This window comes from Alexandromys fortis, unplaced genomic scaffold (assembly GCF_014885135.2).
Source record: "Alexandromys fortis isolate MF-2015 unplaced genomic scaffold, M_Fortis_MF-2015_v1.1 scaffold_317, whole genome shotgun sequence".
NCBI lineage: Eukaryota > Metazoa > Chordata > Mammalia > Rodentia > Cricetidae > Alexandromys > Alexandromys fortis.
The window spans coordinates 562,094-586,903 of record NW_026068201.1 but is presented as its reverse complement, the minus strand read 5'-3'; the positions used below and the strand labels follow the sequence as shown (position 1 = coordinate 586,903).

The 24,810-nt window shown below is 37.6% G+C and overlaps 1 long non-coding RNA gene across 1 annotated transcript; it reads left to right on the top strand.

Moving 5' to 3' along the window:
- The first annotated feature begins 5,130 nt into the window (after nucleotides 1-5,130).
- On the top strand, nucleotides 5,131-23,576 carry LOC126493120 (uncharacterized). The gene is made up of 4 exons (XR_007589759.1): nucleotides 5,131-5,236; nucleotides 15,298-15,414; nucleotides 17,600-17,728; nucleotides 23,443-23,576. It is a non-coding gene; the product is annotated as an uncharacterized lncRNA (long non-coding RNA).
- The last annotated feature ends 1,234 nt before the right edge of the window (nucleotides 23,577-24,810 follow it).

The following is a 24,810-nucleotide window of genomic DNA, read 5'->3' as shown; positions in this document are numbered from 1 at the left end:
GTATTTATTTTTCGCCACCCTCCCCAATTAGAGATGCTATTTTCCCCTTCCTTCCTTCAGATCACTTGTACCTGATAGTCCCCTCTTGCTTGCTCTACTACCTTTGCAATCATCACCTTTTACTTTCTTGATTTCTGCAACTACTCCAGGTTATGTACTCACTTACAGAGATTGGGAGCAAGGAGCTTCAGATGAACAAGAATATGTGACATTATTATTCTGGGTCTAAGTTACTTCATTCAAAACTAACTTTTTTAGTTCCATCCACATTTTATGATTTTATTTTTCTTTACAGTTGAATAATATTCCATAGTGTATAATGTACCACGTTTTTATTATCCATTCATCAGATGAAGAACATTTGCTAGTTTCCATTTCCTAACAATGATGACTATGGCAGCAAAAAATGTGGCTGAACAAGTATCTGTGAAGTAGGAGACTGAGTCTGGGGACAGATGTCAAAGAGTGGTGTAGCTGAGCGACATGGTAGATTTATTTTTAGTTTTTGAGAATTCACACTCTTTTCCATGGTAGCTTTTCCAGTTTGCGATTCCACTAATGGTGCATGAGGGTTTCCCCCATGTCTCCTTCAGCATTTGTTGTCAGTTTTTTTGTTTGAATTTGCAATTCTGACTGGGATAAGTTGGCTTATTGTTTTGATTTGTATTTCACTAGTTGATAGGAGCAATGAACAGTTTTAAAGGTATTTTTAGCCATTTTCATTTTCTTTTTTTGAGAACTATTTAGGTCTCAGACCTATTATTTGAATGGGTGTTGTTTGTTTTAATCCTGACTGTTTTTCGAGTTCTTTATATATTCTGGATATGTATCCTCTGTCCGCTGTATAGCTGTGAATGATTCTTTGCCATTCTATGGGCTTCCTCTTCACACAGTTGATTGTTTCTTTAGCTGTGCAGAAACTTTTTAGTTTTATGAGGTTCCACTTGCCAATTGTTGGTCTTAATTCTTTGGCAAATGGGGCCTCATTCCTACACCTACATATTGTAGTATATTAGCTATGTTTTCTTCTAGCAATTTTCAGATTTTACATTGAGGTCTTTGATCCATTTGGAGTTAGCTTTTATGGAAGGAAATAAGATCTATTATTTCATTCTTCTGTATGTGGACATTCTTGTCTCTCCTGACTTTGGTGAGATTGCTTCAAGCTTTTCTCTATTTAGGATGATGTTGACTGTAGGTTTTTCATATCCAGCTTTTAGTACATTGAGGTATGTTCCTCTAATTCAGTGGTTCTCAACCTCTCTAATGCTATAACCCTTTAATACAATTCCTTACTTTGTGGTGAATCCCAACTCTAAAATTATGTTGTTGCTACTTCGTAACTATAATTTTGTTACTTTTATGAATCTTAATGTAAATATCTGATATGCAGGATATATGATATGTGACCCCACTGGAGGTCACAACCCATAGGTTGAGGACCACTATTCTAATTCTATATTCTTTTTTTCTTTTCTTTTATCACAGAAAATAGTTTATTCAAATTCCCAAAACAAATGAATTATTCTGGTTTTGAATTACAGGTGTAAGATGAAACTAAAGTATGAAAACAAAGAGCTTCCATTCAGAGAGAGCTGAAACCAGTGAAGAGAATCCTAACAACTCATCTTCTGTCTCATGAATACTTCCCAGTTTGTTTTTTTGTGGTTTTTCGAGACAGGGTTTCTCGAAAAGAATTGATTACAACTCTTTTCATATCTGTGCATCCATCTGGCAAGGACATATTTTTGTAAGGCTATTGCTGTTTCAATTTTTTCATTTGCTATGTGTCTGTTTAGGTTATTGACTTCTTGGTTTATGTTTGGCATTTTGATTGAATCTAAAATCTAAAAATTCATCTATTTCTTTTAGGGATAGGTTTTTAAAATTGTAGCCTTCCCTGCTCATTCCTGATTCTTAGTTTGGGTCCTTTCTCTCTTTTTCTTTCTTTCTTTCTTTCTTTCTTTCTTTCTTTCTTTCTTTCTTTCTTTCCTTCCTTCCTTCCTTCCTTCCTTCCTTCCTTCCTTCCTTCCACCCTTCCTTTCTGTTACTTGTAACAAGAGACTGTCAATCTAACTTTTTCAAAAAACCAGTTCTTAGATTCGTTGATTCTTTGTGGGTTTTTTTTGTTTCTATCTCATTAATTTCTACTCTGATTTTTATTATTTCTTACCATCAATTACTTTTGGATTTGGTTTGTTATTTTTCCACATTTTTTATTTGTATTGTTAAGTCGTCTATTCATGCTCTTTCTGTTTTTGTTGTTAATGTAGGCTCTCAGAGAGAGAAATTTTCTTCATACGTATGTTTTCAATGTGTCCCAGAGGTTTTGTTGTATTGTGTTTCATTTCCGTTCAGTTCCAGGAATAGTTTTTATTTCATTCTTTATTTCTTCTGTGACCCATTCTTCAACTGGTAATGAGTTTTTTTTAATCTACATGATTTACCAGAGATTTGTTTTCTTTCCATTTTAATTGTTATTGCATTGTAGCCAGATAGGATACACAGAGTTACTTCAGTCTTTTTGAATTTGTAAAGATTTCAAATGTGGTCCCAGAATGTGGTCTGTTTTACAGAAGCTTTTGTGTGCTGCTGAGTAGAATGAATATTGTTTGGTGCTTGGATGGAATATTCTACAGATATCTGCTAAGTCCATTTGATGTATGATGTTAGTTTATTTTGTTGTTTCTCTGCTTACATTTTGTTCAGATGACCTGCCAATTAGAAAAAGTGTATTGAAACCCCCTACTCTTACTATCTTGGTCTCAACCTGTGTCTTTAAATCCACTAGTACACTTTCTTTTTATGAAATAGGGTACACCAGGGTTTGGTTCATATATGTTTAGTGTAGTAATGTCTTCTTAGTTAACTTTTTCATTGATTAGAATGAAGTGTCCCCATTTATCTCTTCTGTTAGGTTTTAATTTGAACTCTTTCTGTCAGACATTAGAACTGTGATGTGTGACCTGCTGTTTCCTTGTCCCATTTGATTTTTTTTGTCCATCTTTTTACTGTATGGCTGTACCTATCATTAAACCTGCTTTTTTTTTTTAGGCAGCAGATATATTTTGTTTCTTGATCCATCTAGCCTTCCTGTTTCTTTGAGTGAATAATTGAGGCCATTAATATCTGAAGTTATTATTAGCATTTGTGTATCACCTGTGGTCATTATGTTGTCTGTTTTTTGTGTGTGAGAGACCACAACAGTGTGTGGTCTCATTGCTACACTGGATTTTAGTAATTATAGCTTTACATTTCTTTTCACAGGCATATAAACTACTTAATATAGGATAAACCTTCCTATTTAAAGACAGTTTTAGCTTATTGTATAAGATATGATGAACAATAACTTAATCTTAACTTATTCACTAGCTAAAGTTGTGCACAGACCTCATTTACAACAACTAATATATGTATGGAATAGTATAGTGATTAAACAATTTAGAGCTTGTTTAATAACTTGAATGTTTACTACTTTTTCAATCTTGTATGTTACTTGGCCTCTTTGTTTAACTTTTATCCCCCTTAAAACAGTGACAATCAGTGACAATAATACCTTGAGTTATTTTGAAAGTTCAAATAATAATTATCAAGTTAATGAATATAAAATTCTTTAAACACTAGTCAACACAATTATGTAAGTATGAAATAAATTGAATTCACATAGGAAAGAAATATCTTAGTACTTCTTTTCTTTGGCTATATTGTTCTTTCTTGGCTATGATGATAAACATTCTAAGAAAGGATTCTGGAAAGCTGCTTCTAACTAATTCTGATGCTACTTGGCTATGTGACCTTGTGCAAACGATCCTGCCCTCTGAGCTTGTTTCCGCATCTGTAAAATGCTGTGATTGGGTAATACAATTAGCAAGTGCTCTTCCACCACTAGCAGTTTAGAAACTAATTCTTTAGTACTGTGCTATGAACCTACTCCTATATACCTTCATGTATAGACTGTTTACATGTCCCTGAGATTTGTTACTGCCAGGCATTATTTCAAATCCTGGTTGCAGATTCTGGGAGAAAGAACTAGACATATATTTTGGTATGCTAAAGGAAACATATTCGCCTAATTCATAATATTGATGAAGTTCTTCCTTTCCTTCTTCCCTCTCTTCTAAGTCTCTTCCAAGTTTGTCACAGTTGTTTGCTTGGCTTTTGATCTCGATGATGGAGGTTTCCTGCCCATAGTTGTCTTGCTCATGTTGGCTGATAGAGTTTTGGTTTTCTTGATGCTTGATATATTGATTCTTATATTATCAAGAGGTTTTAAGTTTCTTTCTTTGAAAACTGTGTGCATGCATGTCTGTGTGTGATTACTCTATCCTCTCATCCTCTCTCTTCTCTTCCTGTCAGAATCTTCTGCTTATTATCTTTACCAGCCCCTTTCCCAGATTTATAAGTTTTTGTTTTATTTTATGATCCATTTAGTTTAATCAGGCCATCTATCGGACCATTGCATTGATACTGCCTATTGGAATCTATTAGGATAAATAATAGGTGGTACACAGTTAAGGCTCTGGCTCACCCTCTCGATGGATAATGTATAAGTAGTAAATTGTTCAGCAGGGAAAGGTAGAACCCACCTGTGATTTTCATTTGTTTGCTTTGCCTTGCCAAAACCTCTTAGGGAAGACATTTCAGTTTTACAAAATACTTAATCTAGAAAACTCCTTTCCATGGCCACCAAGATGGACAGTAGGTAAAGGTACTTACCGGTAAGCCTGATTATCTGAGTTTCATCCTTGAGACTCACATGGTCTAAGCAGAGAATGAACTCTGTTATTGTCCTCTGATCTCTACACAAGTGCTATGGCTGATAGATTCAGGAGGGTAAAGGGACTGGTAAGGAGGACTGGGGGATGATATGGATGAGAGGGAGATCAAAAATGGTGAGAGAAGAGAGTAATCATGTGTACATGTGAACACACATGTAATAAAAGGAATATCTTTCTTAGCATTGGGTGTTATAGTACACATGTACTATCTTACCACTTGAGAGGTTGTGAGAGGAGGCTTGTGATTTCCAGGACAGGCTGGATTACATAAAGGACCTTGCCCCAAAAAAGAAAAGAAAATTATTCACTCTTGGAACATGTGTGTGATACCCACATCTGCCTGACTTTTGTAGATATAGTTGAAATCTTCATAGAAGACAATTCGAAATAAATGGAGAACTTAAATGTCACGAACAGCGAGAAGAATTGACTGTTGAGACCATTCCAGGCACAAAGCAGTAAGTCCAGACCGTCGAAAGAACACATTCAGGCTCCATGGTTACAAGAAGCATCAGCAAAATGGATAAGAGGATAATTTCAAAGTCTACCCCCCCCCCCACACACAATTCTAGACACATTATCTTTTACTAGTTCTGTTTCTGTGCCGATCCCTTTCCCTCTCACTCTGGCTCAAGCTCTCACTCACCTTGAACTTTTCTCAGCTTTGAGACAGAGAGTGATCGTCCTACATTCTTTGCTTTGTTGTATCACCAGCGGGCATGTTTTTTTTTTTTTTCATTTCTTTTTTACATCCTAAGTCCACATTTAGAGTTGTTAGAATTTCAAGAGAAAGAACCACGGACTTAGAATTGTCATTTGTGGTCCAAATGTAACCTCAGATGATTCACCTCTCAGAATTTGGATTTCTTCATTCTCAGGCTTGAATGATGATGCCTTCAAATGTCTTTTATAGGGATTAAATAGCTAATAGTTATTAACCACATCATGGTTAATAGGCATAATATTAATCGCTAATCATTTAGATAAGTAATTTGCTAGAAAAGGAAGTTTTGTTTTCCCCTGAAAATTCTGGGAGTTTTAAACTCCATCACAGTATGTTTGTAGTCATTCACTCGGATCTGATCTACTAAAGCTATTGCTCTTGTACGTCAAAAGAGAAAGAAGGGCTGGAGCGATGGCTCACCTGTTAAGAGCACCTGCTGCTCCCACAGAGGACCCAAGTTCACTTCCCAGCACTCACATTGCTTTTTATAGCTTCTCTGTAATTCCAGTTCTAGGGAATAAAATGCCTGCTTCTTGTCACTGAGAGCACCACGCATGCATACATGCAAGCAAAACACCCACATACATAAAATCAAAATGAATTCATCAAGAGAGGGAAACAGACAAGGCATACAGACAGAAACACTTCCTAACACTGAGTTGCCTACCATTGCTTCACCATTATTTTTCTTTAAGTTTGGGAGAAACCCCCATTGTCTCATCAAAGGATGGTTGTTGACTACAGATGTGATTATGTTTCTGGTGATAACTGTGGTCATCGCTGAGAGTCAGGGACACTGATAGTGGTAGAACTGTGCCATTATTGTGCTTCTTTTCTGTTTTGCAGATGGCATTCCATCACATTCCTACTGGGGAGAAGTTGCCCATCTCTAATAGGGGCTGTCCTCAGGTTCTCCACTGTAAGAACATTCAGGCAGCATACTTTGTTTTAGACTTGTGTTTTAAAGGTTTACTTCACTGTTAAAAATCTAAATCCATTTGTTTCTCAGAAAGGCATACTGGACTGATCATAGATTGTAAAATGAGAAAATTTGCATTCAGATTCTTTCACTTACCAGTTGATTTGTGACAAGTTATATAATATCTGGACTCAGTTTATTCATTTGTAAAAGTGGGTAAATGTATTTTCTTCAAAGAAGATTTTTTGAGGCTTAAATACATCAATACATTTTACTGTGTGCTTAGCAAACAGCTAATAGATATTTCCTTCTCATGTCTACTGTTATCTGTAACTTTTATGTTTTGCGCAGTTACTACTTCTACTATCAGTTCCTCTCGAGAAGATTAAGGGAATGTATCTGAACATTTTATAATAGTGATATTTCTACTTTTTTTTTCCAGTCTTATCTCTAAGCCATCACTCCTGGGCAGTAACCTACTGTGACTCAGTCTTTGTGCCTTCTATAATCTTAAGTTTCTCATCCATTTTATTATCTTCTCATTTCTCATAATAATTGCTCACTGTTTACTGATATTTTATTGACAGAGCTACTTGCCATTCACCTATCACTTTACAAGGTTTTGATAGGGTTCATCTTTGGAACAGTCATCGCTCCATAAAGGGTGAAGGGTCAAACAGTACAGATTGCATGTTGCTTCTTGTGAAGGGAAGAAGCAGAATTGATAAGAGGAAAAAAAAGTCTGTTAATGTTTTCCCATATCATCAGCTATAATCTAGATTGGCCTGGCAAGAACAATATAAAAACAGTATTAATGTGCAACATGTTCCAACAAGCAGCACAATTAGGACATATGCAAGCTCATTTAAAAAAAAAAAAAACTTTTCTTAAGCCATGATATCCTAGCATGTGAAACCTGAAACCGCTGTTCAGTCTTTCATTCAACACTGTTGAATGGAGCTACAGGCTGCGTCCCTGCCGCCCAGCTCCTGGCCACTCTGTTGTAAGGAGCTGTGGGCTGCGTTCCTGCCCAGCTCCCACACGGCTAGCTTATGCCCCGAAATAATTACATGGAAACTGTATTCTTTTAAGCACTGCTTGGCCCATTATTTCCAGACTCTTATTGGCTAGCTCTTACATATTGATCTAACCCATTTCTAATAATCTGTCTAGCCCACGAGGTGGCTTACCAGGGAAGATCTTAACCTGCGGCTGTGTCGGGTGGGAGAATCATGGCGACTGACTGACTCAGCTTCTTTCTCCCAGCACTCTGTTCTGTCTACTCCGCCTACCTAAGGGCTGGCCTATCAAATGGGCCAAGGCAGTTTCTTTATTAATTAACCAATGAAAGCAACAGATTAGAAAGAAGTCACTCCCACATCACAACACCATCATTACAGCATGCTAGACAGGATGTTCTCAGTTGATGTTGGTGTCACAAAGATAAGAATATTAATAAAAAAGAACTTAAAGATATAAGCATTTTCTTATTCCTCCTGAAAATCTAAAACTGTAGCTAGGTTACTGTCTTTTCATGGATTTGTCTGGCAAGTATTCATTTTGAGAGAGAGTGATCTTTGTTTCCACTATTTGCTGGAACTATCTCTTGTAGACCAGACTGACCTCGAACTCATAGAGATCCACCTGCCTCTGCCTCCAGAGTGCTGGGATTAAAGGTGTGCGCCACCACCTCCTGGCTAAGAGTAGAATTTTATTGAAGAAACATTCAAGATGCAATATGTGGAACTAATATCAATGATGAGCTTCTGCCAGACAAACTTTGGTAGACAATTTTTGTATGCTATAAGTACTAGACCAATGAGAATTAATCTTCTTCAGAAATAAGCCCCTGACAGGTTATCCAATCCCAAATGGTCATTCTTTTTTTTTAAATATTTATTTATTTATTATGTATACAATATTTTGTCTGTGTATATGCCTGCAGGCCAGAAGAGGGCACCAGACCTCATTACAGATGGCTGTGAGCCACCATGTGGTTGCTGGGAATTGAACTCAGGACCTTTGGAAGAGCAGGCAATGCTCTTAACCACTGAGCCATCTCTCCAGCCCTCAAATGGTCATTCTTAAACATATATACATATAAGCAACACTAAATGGGCTCAGCAGATTGTATTTATAAGCACATATGTATAAATGGATATATAATGCATGTATTTATTTATTTTCTATTTTACTTTTTATTTATTTATTTTTATTTATTTATTAAAGATTTCTGCCTCCTCCCCGCCACCGCCTCCCATTTCCCTCCCCCTCCCCCATCAAGTCCCCCTCCCTTGTCAGCCCAAAGAGCAATCAGGGTTCCCTGACCTGTGGGAAGTCCAAGGACCACCCACCTCCATCCAGGTCTAGTAAGGTGAGCATCCAAACTGCCTAGGCTCCCACAAAACCAATAGGTGCAGTAGGATCAAAAACCCATTGCCATTGTTCTTGAGTTCTCAGCAGTCCTCAATGTCCGCTATGTTCAGCGAGTCCGGTTTTATCCCAGGCTTTTTCAGACCCAGGCCAGCTGGCCTTGGTGAGTTCCCGATAGAACATCCCCATTGTCTCAGTGTGTGTGTGCACCCCTCGCGGTCCTGAGTTCCTTGCTCGTGCTTTCTCTCCTTCTGCTCCTGATTTGGACCTTGAGATTTCAGTCTTATTTGGTTTCTAGCCATAAATAAAGGACATTGAGCCTATAATTCGTGATCCTAGAGAAGCTAAATAAGAATGTGAACCCAAAGAAAAACATATTGGCATCCTCCTGAATGTTAACCTTTATCAGGCGATGAAAGGAGATAATGCATGTATTTATAATTACATATGTAAAATGTATGTGCATATATATGTATGTGTATATAAATATGCTTTTGTTTTCATATACTATAAGCTTCATTTTTAAAAATTTATTTATTTTATGTATATGAGTGCTCTATCTGCATGTACACCTTTTTTTCAGAGGAGAGCACAAGATCCCATTATAGATGGCTGTATGCTGCTGTGTGGTTCCTAAGAATTGAATTCACAAACTTTGGGAGAGCCACTGGTGCTTTTAACCACTGAGCAATCCCTCCAACCCTCCAAACTTTATTTTTAAAACATGAAAATTAAAAAAATAACAGAGAAATTAACCAGACCTGAAGTCTATACATCATAGTGAAGTTCTGTACAGTTAGAATAGCCATTCTGAAGCTGTGGAACTTCACACTGAATCTTACACTGTCACTACTGAACACATTTTTACATGTTTTTCCCCCAACAAAATTGAAAAATCTATAACATAACTAGAAGTAGAAAAGTAATTAGCTTTATATCCTCTTTCACAGCTTTTATCCATTATCTGCATTTAGTCCTCCCTCATCCCCTAACATTTACACTCTCTTATTCTCTTCTATTCATGCTTACAATATATTTATATGTGATGTAGATACATCAAAGAGTTCCAAAATAGCCCAGAATGGAGTATAACAAAGGTTTATTATTTGGGGATAAGCTCACAGTAAGAGTAGCAATTCAGTCTTCTCTGTGCACTGGGAACTAGGAACCCAATCCAGCAGAAAAAAAAAGGGACCCTGCACACTTTTCACCTACATGTATATTACCCGAGACCATGCCCAAAGTGGACAAGTATTTAAAAGGCTATTGGCTGAAAAAGTTCCTACAACACCATGATAACAATAATTAAAGAACATGAAGTCATGAACTAAAGAGGAAGTGGGAGATACACAGGAGGAGTTTGAAGGGGAGAGTATGTAGAGGAAATGATGTAAATATAGTATTCATGTATAAAATTATCAAAAGTAATAATAAAAATAAAATAAATGTTTAAAAAAGAAGAAACTGAAAGATTTTTAAAAATGTTATGGAAGGCCAGATGTGGTGGCCCTTTTATCCCATATGTCTTCAATCACAATATTTGGGAGGCAGAGGCAAGCAGATCTCTGGGAGTTTAAGGCCATCTTGGTCTACATAGAAACTGACAGGCTAGTCAGAATTTTATAGTGAGACCTTGTCTCAAAAGGAAAAAAAAAAAACAGAAAAATCAAAATCAAAGAAAACAAAATGGCAAGGAGAAATACACTAAGTATTTTTAAAAACTAAAACGTTAGTGTGTTTTGTCAAATGCAACACTATAAACTCTTTTAACAGTTCAGCTTTCAAGTTCAAGAAAGTCAAGGTGTGTGTGTGTGTGTGTATTAAACCAGCATCTTGACACTCAAACTAAACACTCTACTTATATAGATGCATCCATAGAAAATGCAAGCAGGTTAATAGGTGTGGTGATTTGAAAGAAAATGGTCCCCAAAGGAGTGGCATTATTAGGAGGTGTGACCTTGTTGGAGGAAGTGTGGCATTGTGGGGGTAGGCTTCGAAGTCTCTTTTGTTCAAGTTTCATTCAGTGTAGAAGTCAGTCAACTTCCTGTTGCCTGCGAGATGTAGCTCTCTCAGTTACAACACTACATCTGCCCGTATGCTGCCATGTTCCTTGTCATGATGATAATGGATTGAACTTTAAGCAAGTCACCCCAATTGTTTTATTTATAAGAGTTTTTGTGGTCATGGTGTCTCTCCACAGCAATAAAAATCCAAACTAAGACAATAGGCTTAGGAATATGTGGAAATTTTTTTTCTTCTAGATGCTATACTAGTAGAAATTTTACAATGCTGGTAAAAATTTGATTTTAGGAGTCCTAAAAGTCTGAGATCAAATCATGCATTCAACCCTTATCTGTATTATTCTACCCAAACTGGTTTACCTGTATGAACCTTTTTATTACAGGGGTGATAGTATCTACCTTTAGAGACGATATGAATTTAATGAGATAACAAATATAAAGGATCTTGCACAGTCTCTGGCACATACTAGAAATTCAATATTTTATCTCTTCATCCAAATATTTATATGTAAATAAAGATCTGCCAGACATATTTTCAGAGCAAAGATTCTACTAACTTCTTTAGCTAGCCTAACTCTTACCGAGGTTGAGAATGTTAAGATTATTGCTTGGTTTGCTGAGGCATCACTCTTAGTGCTTCCATAGGCATTCCTGGGATATTCGTCATCAACTTAATGAAAGCTCAATGGCATCATTAGTGTGATAAAAGAGCATAATAATTATTAAATTTCTCCTTTTAAAAATTGACTTATTTTCTCTGAGTAGTTTTTGCTTTGAGATTTTTGTGTTCCTTCCCATTAATATAAAAACTACACCCTGTCCACATCCACATGCTTTCTCCTTTTTGCCCTCTGAAATGCACAATACTGGGAGATGAGAAAACTGGCCCAGACAATAGGAAATCATTTACTGAGATGGTCCTCATCATGGACAGTATCTTGTTTGCTTTCTAGTAATTGTATTCTTATTTCCTTTCTGTAGAACTTATTAGTTCCTTACCTGCATCATTATTTCTGCGACCTAGGAGGCTGTATTCACCACATCTTTAGTACAGTAATAAAGCACGTATTGCTATCTTCATTTAAAAAAAATCTGAAGCAGGGCTTCTCCTGTAGCATAGGCTGAACTTGAACCCACTATAAGTGAAGCTGACTCGAGTTCCTGAACCAATTCTTATACATGAAAGGTATTTCACTTTATCTAGGCCGGAGGTTATGGTTTTCTCTTATTATGTGGGTAAAAATGCATGCCTGGTGTAGGATGGCGCATAAAAGCAAGCAGACGAGCAGAGTCCACTGTGGCATAACTGGAAGCCTTGTTTACATAGTACTTGAACTACATGAGTGTTGGTTTGACAAGCTGATACAAGCACTCAGCTTCGCAATTTGTTGAAGTGTATCTGAGTCAAATTGTATAAATAATTCTCTCTATAGAATTACAGAGGTTAGCTTTAAGGAGTGGGTAGATTAACATACAAGGAATAATGCAGTTGTTTTTCTAAAACCACTACTAAGGATTCCTTAATGTTGTATGCTATTTGAGAAAAAGAGAGAAACTCCTTTTCTTACAGTGCAATCTTAACTTACTGTTCTTCGTTCTTTCTTCACCTTTGTCTTCCAAGAGCTTAAAATATTGCCCTTTGCAGGATAATCGGGACAAAGTATATCATATTTTGTGTAAATGTTTTGAACGTGTTAAGGTAGCAAGACATCTTCTGGAGGTAGATTGAGGTGGAGAACAGATGGACCCTGAAGAAGTTACATCAGTGGAATGGGCTGGAAATCAAATGTATTTTCTATCTATCTATCTATCTATCTATCTATCTATCTATCTATCTATCTATCATTTTGGTTTTTCGAGACAGGATTTCCCTTTGTAACAGTTAGTTCTACCCGTCCTGGAATTAGCTCTTGTAGACCATTCATGATACTGGAAATTCCTTCACTTGTCTTCCTATATCCAAACTAATTTTCTCTAGGTCTGTTCTTACTGCTACCAAATTTTCCTTTGAAAATGCACATCTAATAATGATCCTCCTTCTGTCATGACTGTAACACATCTTATTGCCACCAAATAAAGCATACATTCATTGGTCTGACCCTTGGCCTTCTAGACCATGTGCTCTCATTTTCTCCCCTCCCCCACTATGCTGTTGGCCCTTGCTTGTGTTTATACAGTTATTTATTTCCCCCAACAGAATGGCCTTTCTCCTTTGTCCATTTGGCAAATGCCTTTTTATCTGACAATATTCACTTCAGCTGATCTTCTTTGGCTATTATTCTAGTTTAATTTTTGTTGCAACTTAGGGAATGGTGTGATTTATTGGCTTAAAATCACAGTCCATCACTGAGGGAAGTCAGGACAGGAATTCAAGCAGTAACTTGGAGCAGAAACCATGGGAGAACTTTCCAACTTGCTCACTCATGGGCACATGCTTAGCTAGCTTTCTTATACTGCTCAGGACCACCTGGCTAAAGATGGTGCCACCCACAGTGGGCTGGAATTTCCTACATCGATTTTAACATGTCAACCCCTCACAGATATGATCACAGACAAGCCTGAGAAAATCAACTGCAATTTTCAAGTGATTTTAGAAAGTGTTAACTTGGGGCTGGAGAGATGGCTCAGTAGTTAAGAGCACTGACTGTTCTTCCAGAGGACCGGGGTTCAGTTCCCAGCACCCACATGGCAGCTCACAACTGTCTGAAGATCCAGTTCCAGGGGATCATCCAGTTCCAGGGGATCTGACACCTTCACACCAGTGTACATAAAATAAAGTAAATAAACAATAAGAAAAAAAAGGTAAAATAAATCTTTAAAAAAAAAAAAGAAAAAAAAAAGAAAAAGAAAGTGTTAACTTGACAGTTAATACTAACTAGGACAGTTGTCTTTTCGCTTTTTTTGTTTTTAACATATTTTTTAATTTTTTGAGACTTTCATATACATGTGCAATGTATTTTAATCCCCCTATCTCCTCTCATATCCACTCCTCACGGTTTTCATTTTTTTAAAGAAGATGCTATCTTTCCTCTTTCCATTTATTTCAGAAATAGTTACACTTAATAATATCCTGAAGCATCCAGGTAATGCAGAATTTGTGCATAAGCTATTTCGTTTTTTTTTAATTTTTACTTAAAAATTTCCACCTCCTCCCCCCTCTTCCCATTTTCCTCCTCCCCCTCTCCCATCCCCTTCTCCCTCCCTCTCCAGTTCAAAGAGCAGTCAGGGTGCCCTGCCCTGTGGGAAGTTCAAGGACCTCCCCCTCCATCCAGGTCTAGGAAGGCGAGCATCCAAACAGACTAGGCTCCCACAAGCCAGTAAATGCAGTAGAATCAAAATCCAGTGCCATTGTCCTTGGCTTCTCAGTCAGCCCTCCTTGTCCCACACGTTCAGAGAGTCCTATTTGATCACATGCTCCATCAGTCCCAGTCCAGCTGGCCTTGGTGAGCTCCCATTAGATCAGTCCCACCGTCTCAGTGGATGGGCGCACCCCTTGCGGTCCTGACTTCCTTGTTGATGTTTGCGTTTTTTTAACCCAGCATGGATTTTTATTGTTTTATGCATTATCATTTTCTATTCATTCTTTTACATGTTTTCCTCATTTATATTCTTACTGTCTCCTAATGTGCCTTTTGTATAGTCGTAGAGCAATTAGTGGTAGGTATGAATGGATGACAGAATTAATTGATTAATTAGTTGAATAATTAAAGGAAATTCGTTTTCTTCCCCATCTTTACTTGGGGAAGTCCTGTTTTTTTGATCAAGGCTCAAGCTTCTCAGGCTGCTGTAAAAGGACAGCTATCTGTTAATCTGTAACAGTAATTCTTCTACTATAGTGGCATTATTTACTTACCTTTGCTCACCCTGAGTTAGACTGTGAGCTCTTCAAAGGCAGAAACTGAATGTTTTTGTATGTAGTGATACATCTTGCATATAAGGTCACATGAAAAATGAATAAATGAATGATCAATATCTACTTTTGTCAAAATGTCCAATGTTGATTACCCTGAGTTTTACAGTATTCTGATTTTATAGAAGCCTTCTGAAGATAGGCAAGCTCCTCCCCATTGAGTTGGAAGACTTTTTACTAGTAAGAATAAATGGATAAGGGAAATAATTTTCTAATCTATGATTTATGATTTTAAACGTGATTTACTATCCTTACTGGATCCTTCCTCTAAGTATTAATCCTTGTTTTGTTTGTTTGTTTAGTTTGTCCAATTCAGAACTCCACTTTAATCTTAACTCTATAACAGAGAATGTTTTTTGTCTCTTTTCCTATTTGGTAAACTTTCCTTTTGAACTTTATTGTTTTCTTTTCATTTTTCAAAGAGGAAAGTATGTTCTGATGTTAGGACAAGAAATTAATATAGTCCAGTAAGAATAGATTCTCTGTGCCATGTGAACAAGTATTTGGAAACTTGATTAACATAAGTTATGATGCCAATATTGCTTATTGTACTTTTTGTCTTTTCTTAACAGGTAGCTAAGGTTGAAAAGATCAATATCTTGGTCCACTGATGGAACCATACATCACAAATCTGCTCAGTGACCAGCATCTATCTAAACCCATTTCACAGGATATTCAGAAAATTTAAGGTAAGAGAACAAGTAAAGATATTTTCCTTTATGTGAGTAATAGTTTGGGAATGAATCAAAGAACTCTGGACAAGCTTGACACTTTACACAAAGGAAATAGATTTAAATCGATGACTGGGTTTTCAACTTAGCTGCTTTGTATTAACATCGATTGTAACTCCTTTATACTTTTTCCTTGGACATTTAACATGTTTAGTACCTGTCAGAAGGTAGGTTGCATATAATAGGTTTCTGTTACAGTTTGTATATCTGTTATTTTTCTTTCTCTTGCTGTATCAAAGCTGTAATTGCTGTAATAACGAAAAACACTTATGGAAGAAGGAATTTACTTTGGCTTACGGTTCCAGAAGGAAAGAAGTCCATCTTGATGGGAGGCATATCAGCAGGCAGGCTTAGTGACAGGAGCAGGAAGCTGAGAGATCATGTCACGAACCACAAGCTCAAAGCAGAGAGAGCAAACCCGAAGTAGAGCAAGGCTCTAAACTTCCAAATTCTACTCCCAGTGGCCTCCCATAAGGCTGTGCCTCCAAAACTTTTCCAAACATTGCCACCAATGCGAGACCAAGTGTGCAAATGCGTGAGTATATACAGGACATTTTTCTTTCAAACTATCACAGGTAGAAAAGGCTCAAAAATGATTACAAAGTTGGATACCATGTACATAGGCTAGCTGCTGAACTCATCTGTCTGAATATTAGACTTATTATTGTCTTTTGATCCAGATTCAAAGATTTCATTTTCAGTCTTTCTAAGAAACAGAATCCACAATACTGGTTTATCTTCACTGGAACTTTCTAATGTTCTCCATATTAATTCAAATACTACCTTTTATTTCTGTTTTCAGAGGTTGACTTTCATACTATGCTCATCAAAATTGTATTTGGCTATGGTTTCAGAGCATGTCATGCATTGATACAGAAAAATTTATTCTAAAAGCATAGGAAGTTCAAAAGACATCCTATTTGTATCTAAAATTGGAATCCAAGTATTTTAATTTGGTATAATTTGGAAGATGAACCTGATTAATCATTAAACCATTTCAGCAAAGTATATTGATACTGCTGCAGGGGGTAATTAATTTTATGATTTTTCTAACACAAATGCTTCCTTCTGTAGAAAAATTAAGATCATAATTTCACTTAGAAAAGGTTTAACAAAACCCAAGTATGCTTTTGTATAGAAAGAAATAGAAAGTTACTATGACCTTAAGAATTTTCATTAAGTAATAATTCTTCCGGGCTGGGTTTATAACCTAGTGGTAAAACACTTGCCTAGAATGCACACTTCTCTGTATTCAATCCAAAATAATAATAAAAGAAGGAAAATGAGTGAAGCTGAGCCTGGTGGTACATGCCTATTATCCCAGAACTCAGAAGTAGAGGCAGGATGATCACATGTTCATAGCCATTGTCTGCTACATAGTGAGTCTGCGGTCAACTGGTTTTACATAAAACTCTTGTCTCAAAATATCGAAAACAATATTCAAGGACAGTATAGCATAATGCATACATTGAAGGGGTAGAGATAATTATATCAATTGTTAAATAAAAATCATCATAAATCCCAGAGAGAAAGTGTTTAACTTTTGCTTCTTTAAATAATTTAAATAATTCTCTCCATATTGATCATATTGGCCAGAGTAAAGGCTGAAGGGAATTCAAACCACACTAGTTCTTTAATATGAAACTGGACCTCAGAGTAGGAGAAAGATTATGTTTCCCCTAAGTGACAACCGGCCTTTTCCTTCCTAGCTGAGCTGCTGAAAAATGGCCACCAATAAGGCCCAACATGCTCCTCACATTTTGGAAGACTTTCTTTTTCTATTGATTAAAGTTTTCATTAATTTTACATTCCAAGCACAATTTTTCCTCCTTCCTCTCCTCCCTTGCCCTCCACCCTCCCCACCTCCACTCTGTCCCCCATTCACTCCTCCTCTGTTTCTGCTCAGATAGAGGCAGGCCTTTCACAGGTGGCAACAAAGCATAGCATATCAAGTTTGTTGAAATACTTTCTTAAAGGGATAGCATTTTTGTTTAGAGTCCTGAGAAGGAATATAAACATGGCTTTATTGCCCAGCAACAGCACAATGTGATGCTCTAGATTTATCTAAATATTTACCTTTATCAAGCTTACCAAGTCACAAACTTTCTCATGCTAGTGTGGTGCTGCTTCCTCATTCCTGCAGCTTGAAGAACTATCTTTGCATTTCCTACAAGGCGGGGCTAGTGGTAATGAAATCCCTCATGTCCTGGAAAAGAATTCTCTCACGTTAACTTTTGAAAGACAATTTCACCTCCTATTGCAATCTTGATTGGTAAGTTTTTCGCTCCACGGTCAGCAGTTTGAATCTATCTTTGTAATAAAATAGCTGCTTCTGCCATATTAGGATTTTGTTGTTACATGAAAATATAAAAGTTTGTATATGACTTATTTTTCACTTACTGCTTTCTTAACTTCTGATAGCTTGACTATTATGTATCTCAGTGTGGAGTTCTTTCATTTCACCTTATTTGTGTGCATTTTTTTTAATTCTGATATTGTACTGGGTGGTTTTGTGTGTCACCTTGAAACAAACTGGAGTCATCAGAGAGGAAGGAGCCTCAGCTAAGGAAATACCTCCTTGAGATGCAGCTATAAGGCATCTTCTTTCAGTGATCAGTGGGGGTGGGTCCAGCCTCATGGTGGGTGGTACCATTCCTGGGGAGGTGGTCCTGGGTTCTATAAGAAAGCAGGCTGAGCAGCCCAGGGGACGCAAGCCAGTAAAGCAGCACCACTCCATGGCCTCTGATTCAGGATTCTAACCCTGTTTAAATTCCTGTCCTGACTTTCTTAAGTGATGAACAGCAATATGGGAGTATAAGCCAAATAAACCTGCCCAACTTGCTTTTTGGTCATGGTGTGTCATTGCAACAATAGAAACCCTAACTAAAACAGATATCTATTTCTTTTCTTGGAATTTCAGAATTTTCAGCTGCTTCTCCTCCTCCTCCTCCTCCTGCTCCTCCTCCTCCTCCTCCTCCTCCTCCTCCTCCTCCTCCTCCTCCTCCTCCTCCTCTTCTTCTTCTTCTTCTTCTCCTCCTTCTTCTATAGGGTCTCACTATGTTGTTTGCTAGCTTGGAACTCTCTGTGTAGACCAGGCTAGCCTGAAACTCACATAAATCCTCCTGCATCTGCATCCTGCGTACTAGGATTAAAGGTGTGTGCCACCACACCTTTTTGGTTTTTGCAGTTGTTTTTGTTTGTTTTTTTGTTTTTGGAGGCAGGTTTCTGTGTAACAGCCCTGGTTGTCCTTGAACTCACTCTGTGGATCAAGCTGGCCTTGGACTCAGAGACCAACTTGCCTCTACCTCCTGAATGCTGGGATTAAAGAGGTATATCACCACTACTTGATTCACCTGGTCAGTTTTACAAAATAATGTTTTCTTCGATTCCTACGAATTCCTATGCTGACTATATATTGTCTGATAATATCCCGTGGTTCGCTTAATCTGTCTTCCCTGTTTCTTGTTTTTCATTTTTGCTTCTCTGAATAAATAATTTACATGATCTATTTTTAATTTGCTAATTCTTTTTTATGATTCGTCTAGAATGCCATTGGATTCCTGTATTCAATGTTCAGTTCAATTATTCTTTTGGCTTTGAGAATTCTGAAGATTTTTTTCATTTTTGAACGTTATTCTTATTGAAATGCTTATTTTGTTCATTCATTTTTTAAATTTTACTGGGCTTTTCTATGCTTATTTTTAATCTGTCATGGAATGAGTTTTTATCTTTTTTCTTCTGTTTATGTGTTGGACTCTAGCGTTCAAACACCAAGGAGGAGTCGCCCCCAGAGACCACCTCACACACCACAGCCGATGCAAAAGCATGAGGATTTTATTAACTGTCATGACAGGGTCCCCCAGCATTCGGGAAGCCGAGGGACCTCGAATAGCGGGTACAGTCTACTTTTAAAGGGGCCACAGAAGCAAGGGGGGTTGTTCTTTGACTATGTTGATTGGCTTATTCAAAAGGGCTATTACCAATAATTGACTGGAGAGCTGTTGCCAGATCAGATGAGGTAAGAGGTCATTTTGACCCCGTTTCTCAGGCGACCGAATCAAAACGTACGTATATGGGTAATTGTTCAGGAACTGAGTAGGTGCTAGTGTAGCTGTTAGGTCCTTGGTTCCCAGGGGAGGAGGGGAAGCACTATGGCACAGAGGCTGAGAGGATTCAGAATTGTCAAAATGGCTTCAGAATTGTCTTATAGTCTTACATTCCCTCCTCTAATTTGGTCAAATATCTCAATCTTGAGATATTAGTAAATTTGGAGGACTAATTGGATCTGAATCCAGAAATTAGCAAACCAGTGTTGTAGGCCCATCATAGATCAATAGAGGGCACCAGGTCCTGTTGTCCTGGGACTTGGGAGAGTTAGGTTTGTCCCCAGGCAACACAATAAAATACTTTAGGCCCCCCCCATACTGCATAGTTTGTTTTTCCCCCCGGACAAATATATCATTCAGAATATTTTTATACAGGATAAAAGTTTCCAGGGGTTTGCTCAGTGTCCTCCCAAGAGGCTTTTGCTAAAACACACAGGTCAAACGTTAGCTGGGGGAACCAGGTATTTAGGGGATGAACTCCTTAAGGCTCGCCCAGAATCAAAGTTAGTCAGGGTGCAGGTTAAGTCCTAAGGTATAAACATCTGGGCAAAGATCAGCAAGCCTGGCAGAATCAGGCCTCCTTGAGAGGATTTTGGGCATGCTGAAACTTTCATTTGGATGCTCCTGGGTCATCCTGTGGAGATGCAGGCTCTATGTGAGACGCATGGACCTAGGCTACAATACCGTCTGCATTGAGGGCAGTAGGTGTAGGGTCCCTTCCAGTGAGGTTCAAAGTTCTGGGACCGGTGTCTCTGAACCTTCGGCCTTCCATGAACACGAATGATATTCTGCTTGCTCATAACCCCACTGCGTGTTTCTGTCTCTCCATACCCTTGGGAGCGCCTTTTTCCCAAGCATACTTCCACTGCTCTGCATTCTCACCCTGGCCTCATAGGTTAGAGATCTTAGGACCTATCGCTGTGTGCTCCTGCTGTCCAGGGCCCAACCTGGCCAATAGAATGGATAATTTGCCACTCATAAATAATAGAAGCAGAATCCCTGTAGCCCGCTTTTTCCTTTTTGGTTGTTTTTCATGTCATTCTTTGTTCTGGAGACAGAGACTAAAAAACTGTGCTGAGTCACTAGCAGAGATGTAGTAGGAATGCATTGTCCTAGTCCTTGGGAAATCCTTTAATCTCCTAAACTCCATGAGTGTCAGTGGAGGTCTAAAAGGCCCCCTGTCCAGAGGGAGGCCTTTGCTCAGATAGATCAAGCAAAAATCCAGTGTACAGACCTCTGTCATGGCTGCTGTAGGATTATAAATAAGCCTCTTATGACCATAAATGAACCTCTCTGGGAATGTGGACATCTTCAAAGGCATGGGGATCTCTGGGAAAGCAGGCCCATCTGAGACTTTGATAATCTCGAAAAGCTTGGCATCCCTGGGAACATGAATATTTCTGAGGCCAGAGACTGCTCTGGAATGCTGGATTTCTTTGAGGCTACAGACATTCTGGGTGATATGGTTATCTCTGAAAACAGTTTTCCCCAAAGGCAGCAAGAAGATAGGCTACTTTGGTAACAGGGACACCTACAAAGGCCACAGTTACCCTTGTTCCAAGCAGAGTTATACTGCTCTTTCGGTTGGTTTAAACTGGTAAGACTTATGGCCCTTACTGATTTAGTGGCCAGTGTAAACAGTCCAGAATGTAATTAAGAAAATAACATGTCATTAATTTCTAAGATGGGATTTAATTTTAGAAACATTGCCTTTCAGCTGAGAGGCCTCCTTACACTGCCTGTTCCCTTAATGATTATCATTACCCTTCCCTGCTTTTCTACCCTCATTGCTCTAGCCTGAGGTTAAAGTAAAAATATCACAGGGGAAAATTATGACCTTGCTGCAAGAGTGGAGAGGTGTTATGTAGCAGGTACCCATGAATTGCAGAGTATTTCAAGAGAAAATGTACTTTCAGATATATTTCAATCATGGCCAGGTTGGCATAAGAGTACGAGGTGCTTGAAAGTTTCTAACATACAAGGAGTATTTTCTTATTTATAGTAGTCATTCTCCCCAACCCATACTCGAGCTCTGTCTTGTTATATTACTTTTTTAGCTATTTCTCTTCTTCTGTAGATACTTCACAGGTCTAATCCAGTGTAGTATAAAATCATCTATTTCAAATCATTGGGGTCTGTAATAAAATTGATTAATAGCATTCTTTTTACTTATATTTTTATTATTTGTGTGTGTATGTGCATGAGTATGACTGTGCATGCCACAGTGTACATACAGATGTCAAAGGACAACTTGCAGGAGTCTCTCCTTTAACCATATGGATCCTGAGGGTCAAACTCAGGTTATCATACTTAGTGGGAAATGTCTTTACCCTTTGAGCCATCTTGTCAGCCCCAAAGTTAATTTTTTACAGTAAGCTTTCTTTGTGTCTATATTCACTCCATGATACTGCAGGGAAAACATGCAAGGCAAAAATATGTTTCTTGTCTTTTTGACCAATCAATATTCTTGACATTCTCGACATAGTTATAGAAGCAACTGAAAACCTTAATGCCTTGTCCCTTGTTGAAACATAATTTGTATGTTTGTCTAATTGTTTTGCAAAATAATCCTTTTTTAGGACCTCTCATTTTAGTTTTCAAGATATCATATAGTTTTTGGATTTTTATACAGTTGACATGACTTTTAATATCTAATAGGTTTTCTTGGCATGGCAACACACACTTCTAACCTCACAAATTTAGAGAGGCAAAAAAATAAAAGGATTTTAGTGGCCAGCACCAGATACATAGTTCAAGAACAGATGAGAGACCTAGTTTAAAATTTTTTCCCTCAGTTTAAGTGGTTTTTTTTTATTGCTTCTATTTCCATTTTCAGGTCTTTAACAATTTTATTTGTTTTATTTCAATTGTTTGGTCTTTTTTCTTGTCATTCTCTAAGGGATTTATTCATCTCATCCAATTGATTGTGTTTCCTGTATTTCTTTAAGGGATATATCAATTTCCTCTTTGTGAACTTCTACCATCTTCATATAGTTGCTTTTAAGTTCTTTTTTTTTTTTATGATTCAACTGCGTTGAAATATTCAGAACCTTTTGTGGTAGGATTTTTTTAAAAAAAAAATAAATGTTTTAAAGCACATTTTCAAATGAAATTAAGCTTGGCCTGAATTTAACATAAATAGATATTTATAAACTAAAGAAATTCGTGTAATATTTTTGCTACCTGCTGGCTTTCATTAAATATACAACACCTTTTTGGTGCTGTTTTAAATCTTTCTGTATGACTATTTTGTAAGTGTTCTCTTTCAGTCATGTTGAAAAATGTAAATAACCTTAATGAAATTACTCTAAAGAGGAGTTTATGGTGTTCTACAAAAGCCATACCTGGGTAGATTGTTATCTCTTTAGTTATCAAATATTTTATCATAATTATAACAAAATTATTTCTACTTGTAATACAAGTAGGTATGAATGCAACTAATTTAGGTTTCCTCCTAGCCAAAGACCGACCTGATTTTCAATATAAACATTTAAAAATGAACCGTGATTTAGCCTCTGAATTTTTCTTATGAACTTGTTTTTCTATATCTGAAGAAGTGGCTGGCCTGTCAAGTGACAGTAAAGAGACAAAGGAGAAGGATCATAAAGAATTCTTGCTTTATTATCTTTTAAAGGAAATTCTGTTTTCAAAGTCTCTGGTGACAGTATAGAATGTTGCCTTTCCAAAAGCAAAAATGTTCCTTTTGAAGTCCTTCAGAACTTGTGTTATGTTACCCTCCAGCTGTGAAAACGAGAGTCCGTTTCTCCCTCTTAAACAGAAACTATCAGTATTGTTGCCAATTATGGAAACCCACATCTCCTTTATGCCAGCGCAAGTAAAAGATGTTACAAGCTCTGTAATTTTTGTTTTTACTTCACAGACTATGAGTATGCTTTGAAACAAGCTGTCGACTTTATTCCTGTGTATCTTGCACAGGCTGAACAAAACATATTTATAAATTGGCATGTGAGAAAGGAGTAGTTTCCATATTAAGACTGGTTCCCTGTACCTTGGTGTTTTCTAAAGGTGAGTGAGTGAATTAAAAGCTTAATTCTTGTCCAAAGCTTTGTTGCCTTTTAACTATTTTCCTGATGATTTTTTTTTCCATGTGTCTTCTTTACAGGACTGCACAGCATCCTCCATAGAGTACTAGTTGTGGTTAAGGTTCCAGGAAAAAGAAAGAATGATAGATACACCTGTCCAGTAAAATTTTCATTCATACTTGAAAGCTAAATTGTTTCTAATAAAGTTCAAAACAGGTATTGTCTGAAAAGTACTGTAGCTAAAATATCCCGCCCCCAAGGCCATCATTTATACTGATAGAAAGTTTTCTCAGGAATGCTTCAAGATATGTTTTCTTTCTCAATACTTTTATTTGATAGATAGATTGTATGCTCCTGTGTCTTTTTAAATTTAATTTAATCAATTTTATATCACAAGAGAGGTTTCTCCTCCCTACTTTCCCCCCATTCCCCCTCCCTACCTCCCTTCTGCCCCTCAATCCACTTCTCCTCTGTTTCTGTTCTGAAAGGGGAAAAATTCCTAAGGGTATCAACAACACATGCCATATCAAGTTGTAGTAAGACTAAGCACCTCCCCTTGTATTAAGGCTGGGCAAGGGAACCCAGTAGGAGGAATAGGTTCCCAAGAAGCAGTTGATGTATTGGGGACATCCCCTACTCCCACTGTTAGGAGTCTCACAAATAGACCAAGCTACACAATTGTCAAATATATGAACAGGGCCTAGGTTGGTCCTACACAGGCTCTCTGGGTGTTGGTTCAGGCTCTGAGCATCTATGAGCCAGCTTAGTTGTTTCTCTGTGTTTTCTTGTGATGTCCATAACTCCTCTGGCTCCTACAATCCATCTTCCCTCTCTTTAGCAGGATTACCTGATCTTGGCCTAATGTTTGTCTGTGGCTCTATGTATCTGTTTTCATCAGTTACTGAATAAAGACTCTGATGACAATTGGGGTAGTCATCAATTTGATCATAGATAATGACCAGTTCAGGCTACTAAGCCACTACTGCTGGGAGTCTTAACTGGGGTCATCCTTGTAGATTTGTGGAGTTTCCCTTGCATCAGGTTTCGACTTGACCCTGATATTTTCCTCCTTTCCAGTCATCTTTTTCAGTACTCCCCCCCTTCATCCACCCCTTAACTCAATCCCTCAAGTTCCCATCTGCACCAACCCTCAGTCCACACAGGAAATCTATTTCCTTTACCCAAGGAGATCTGTGTTCCACACC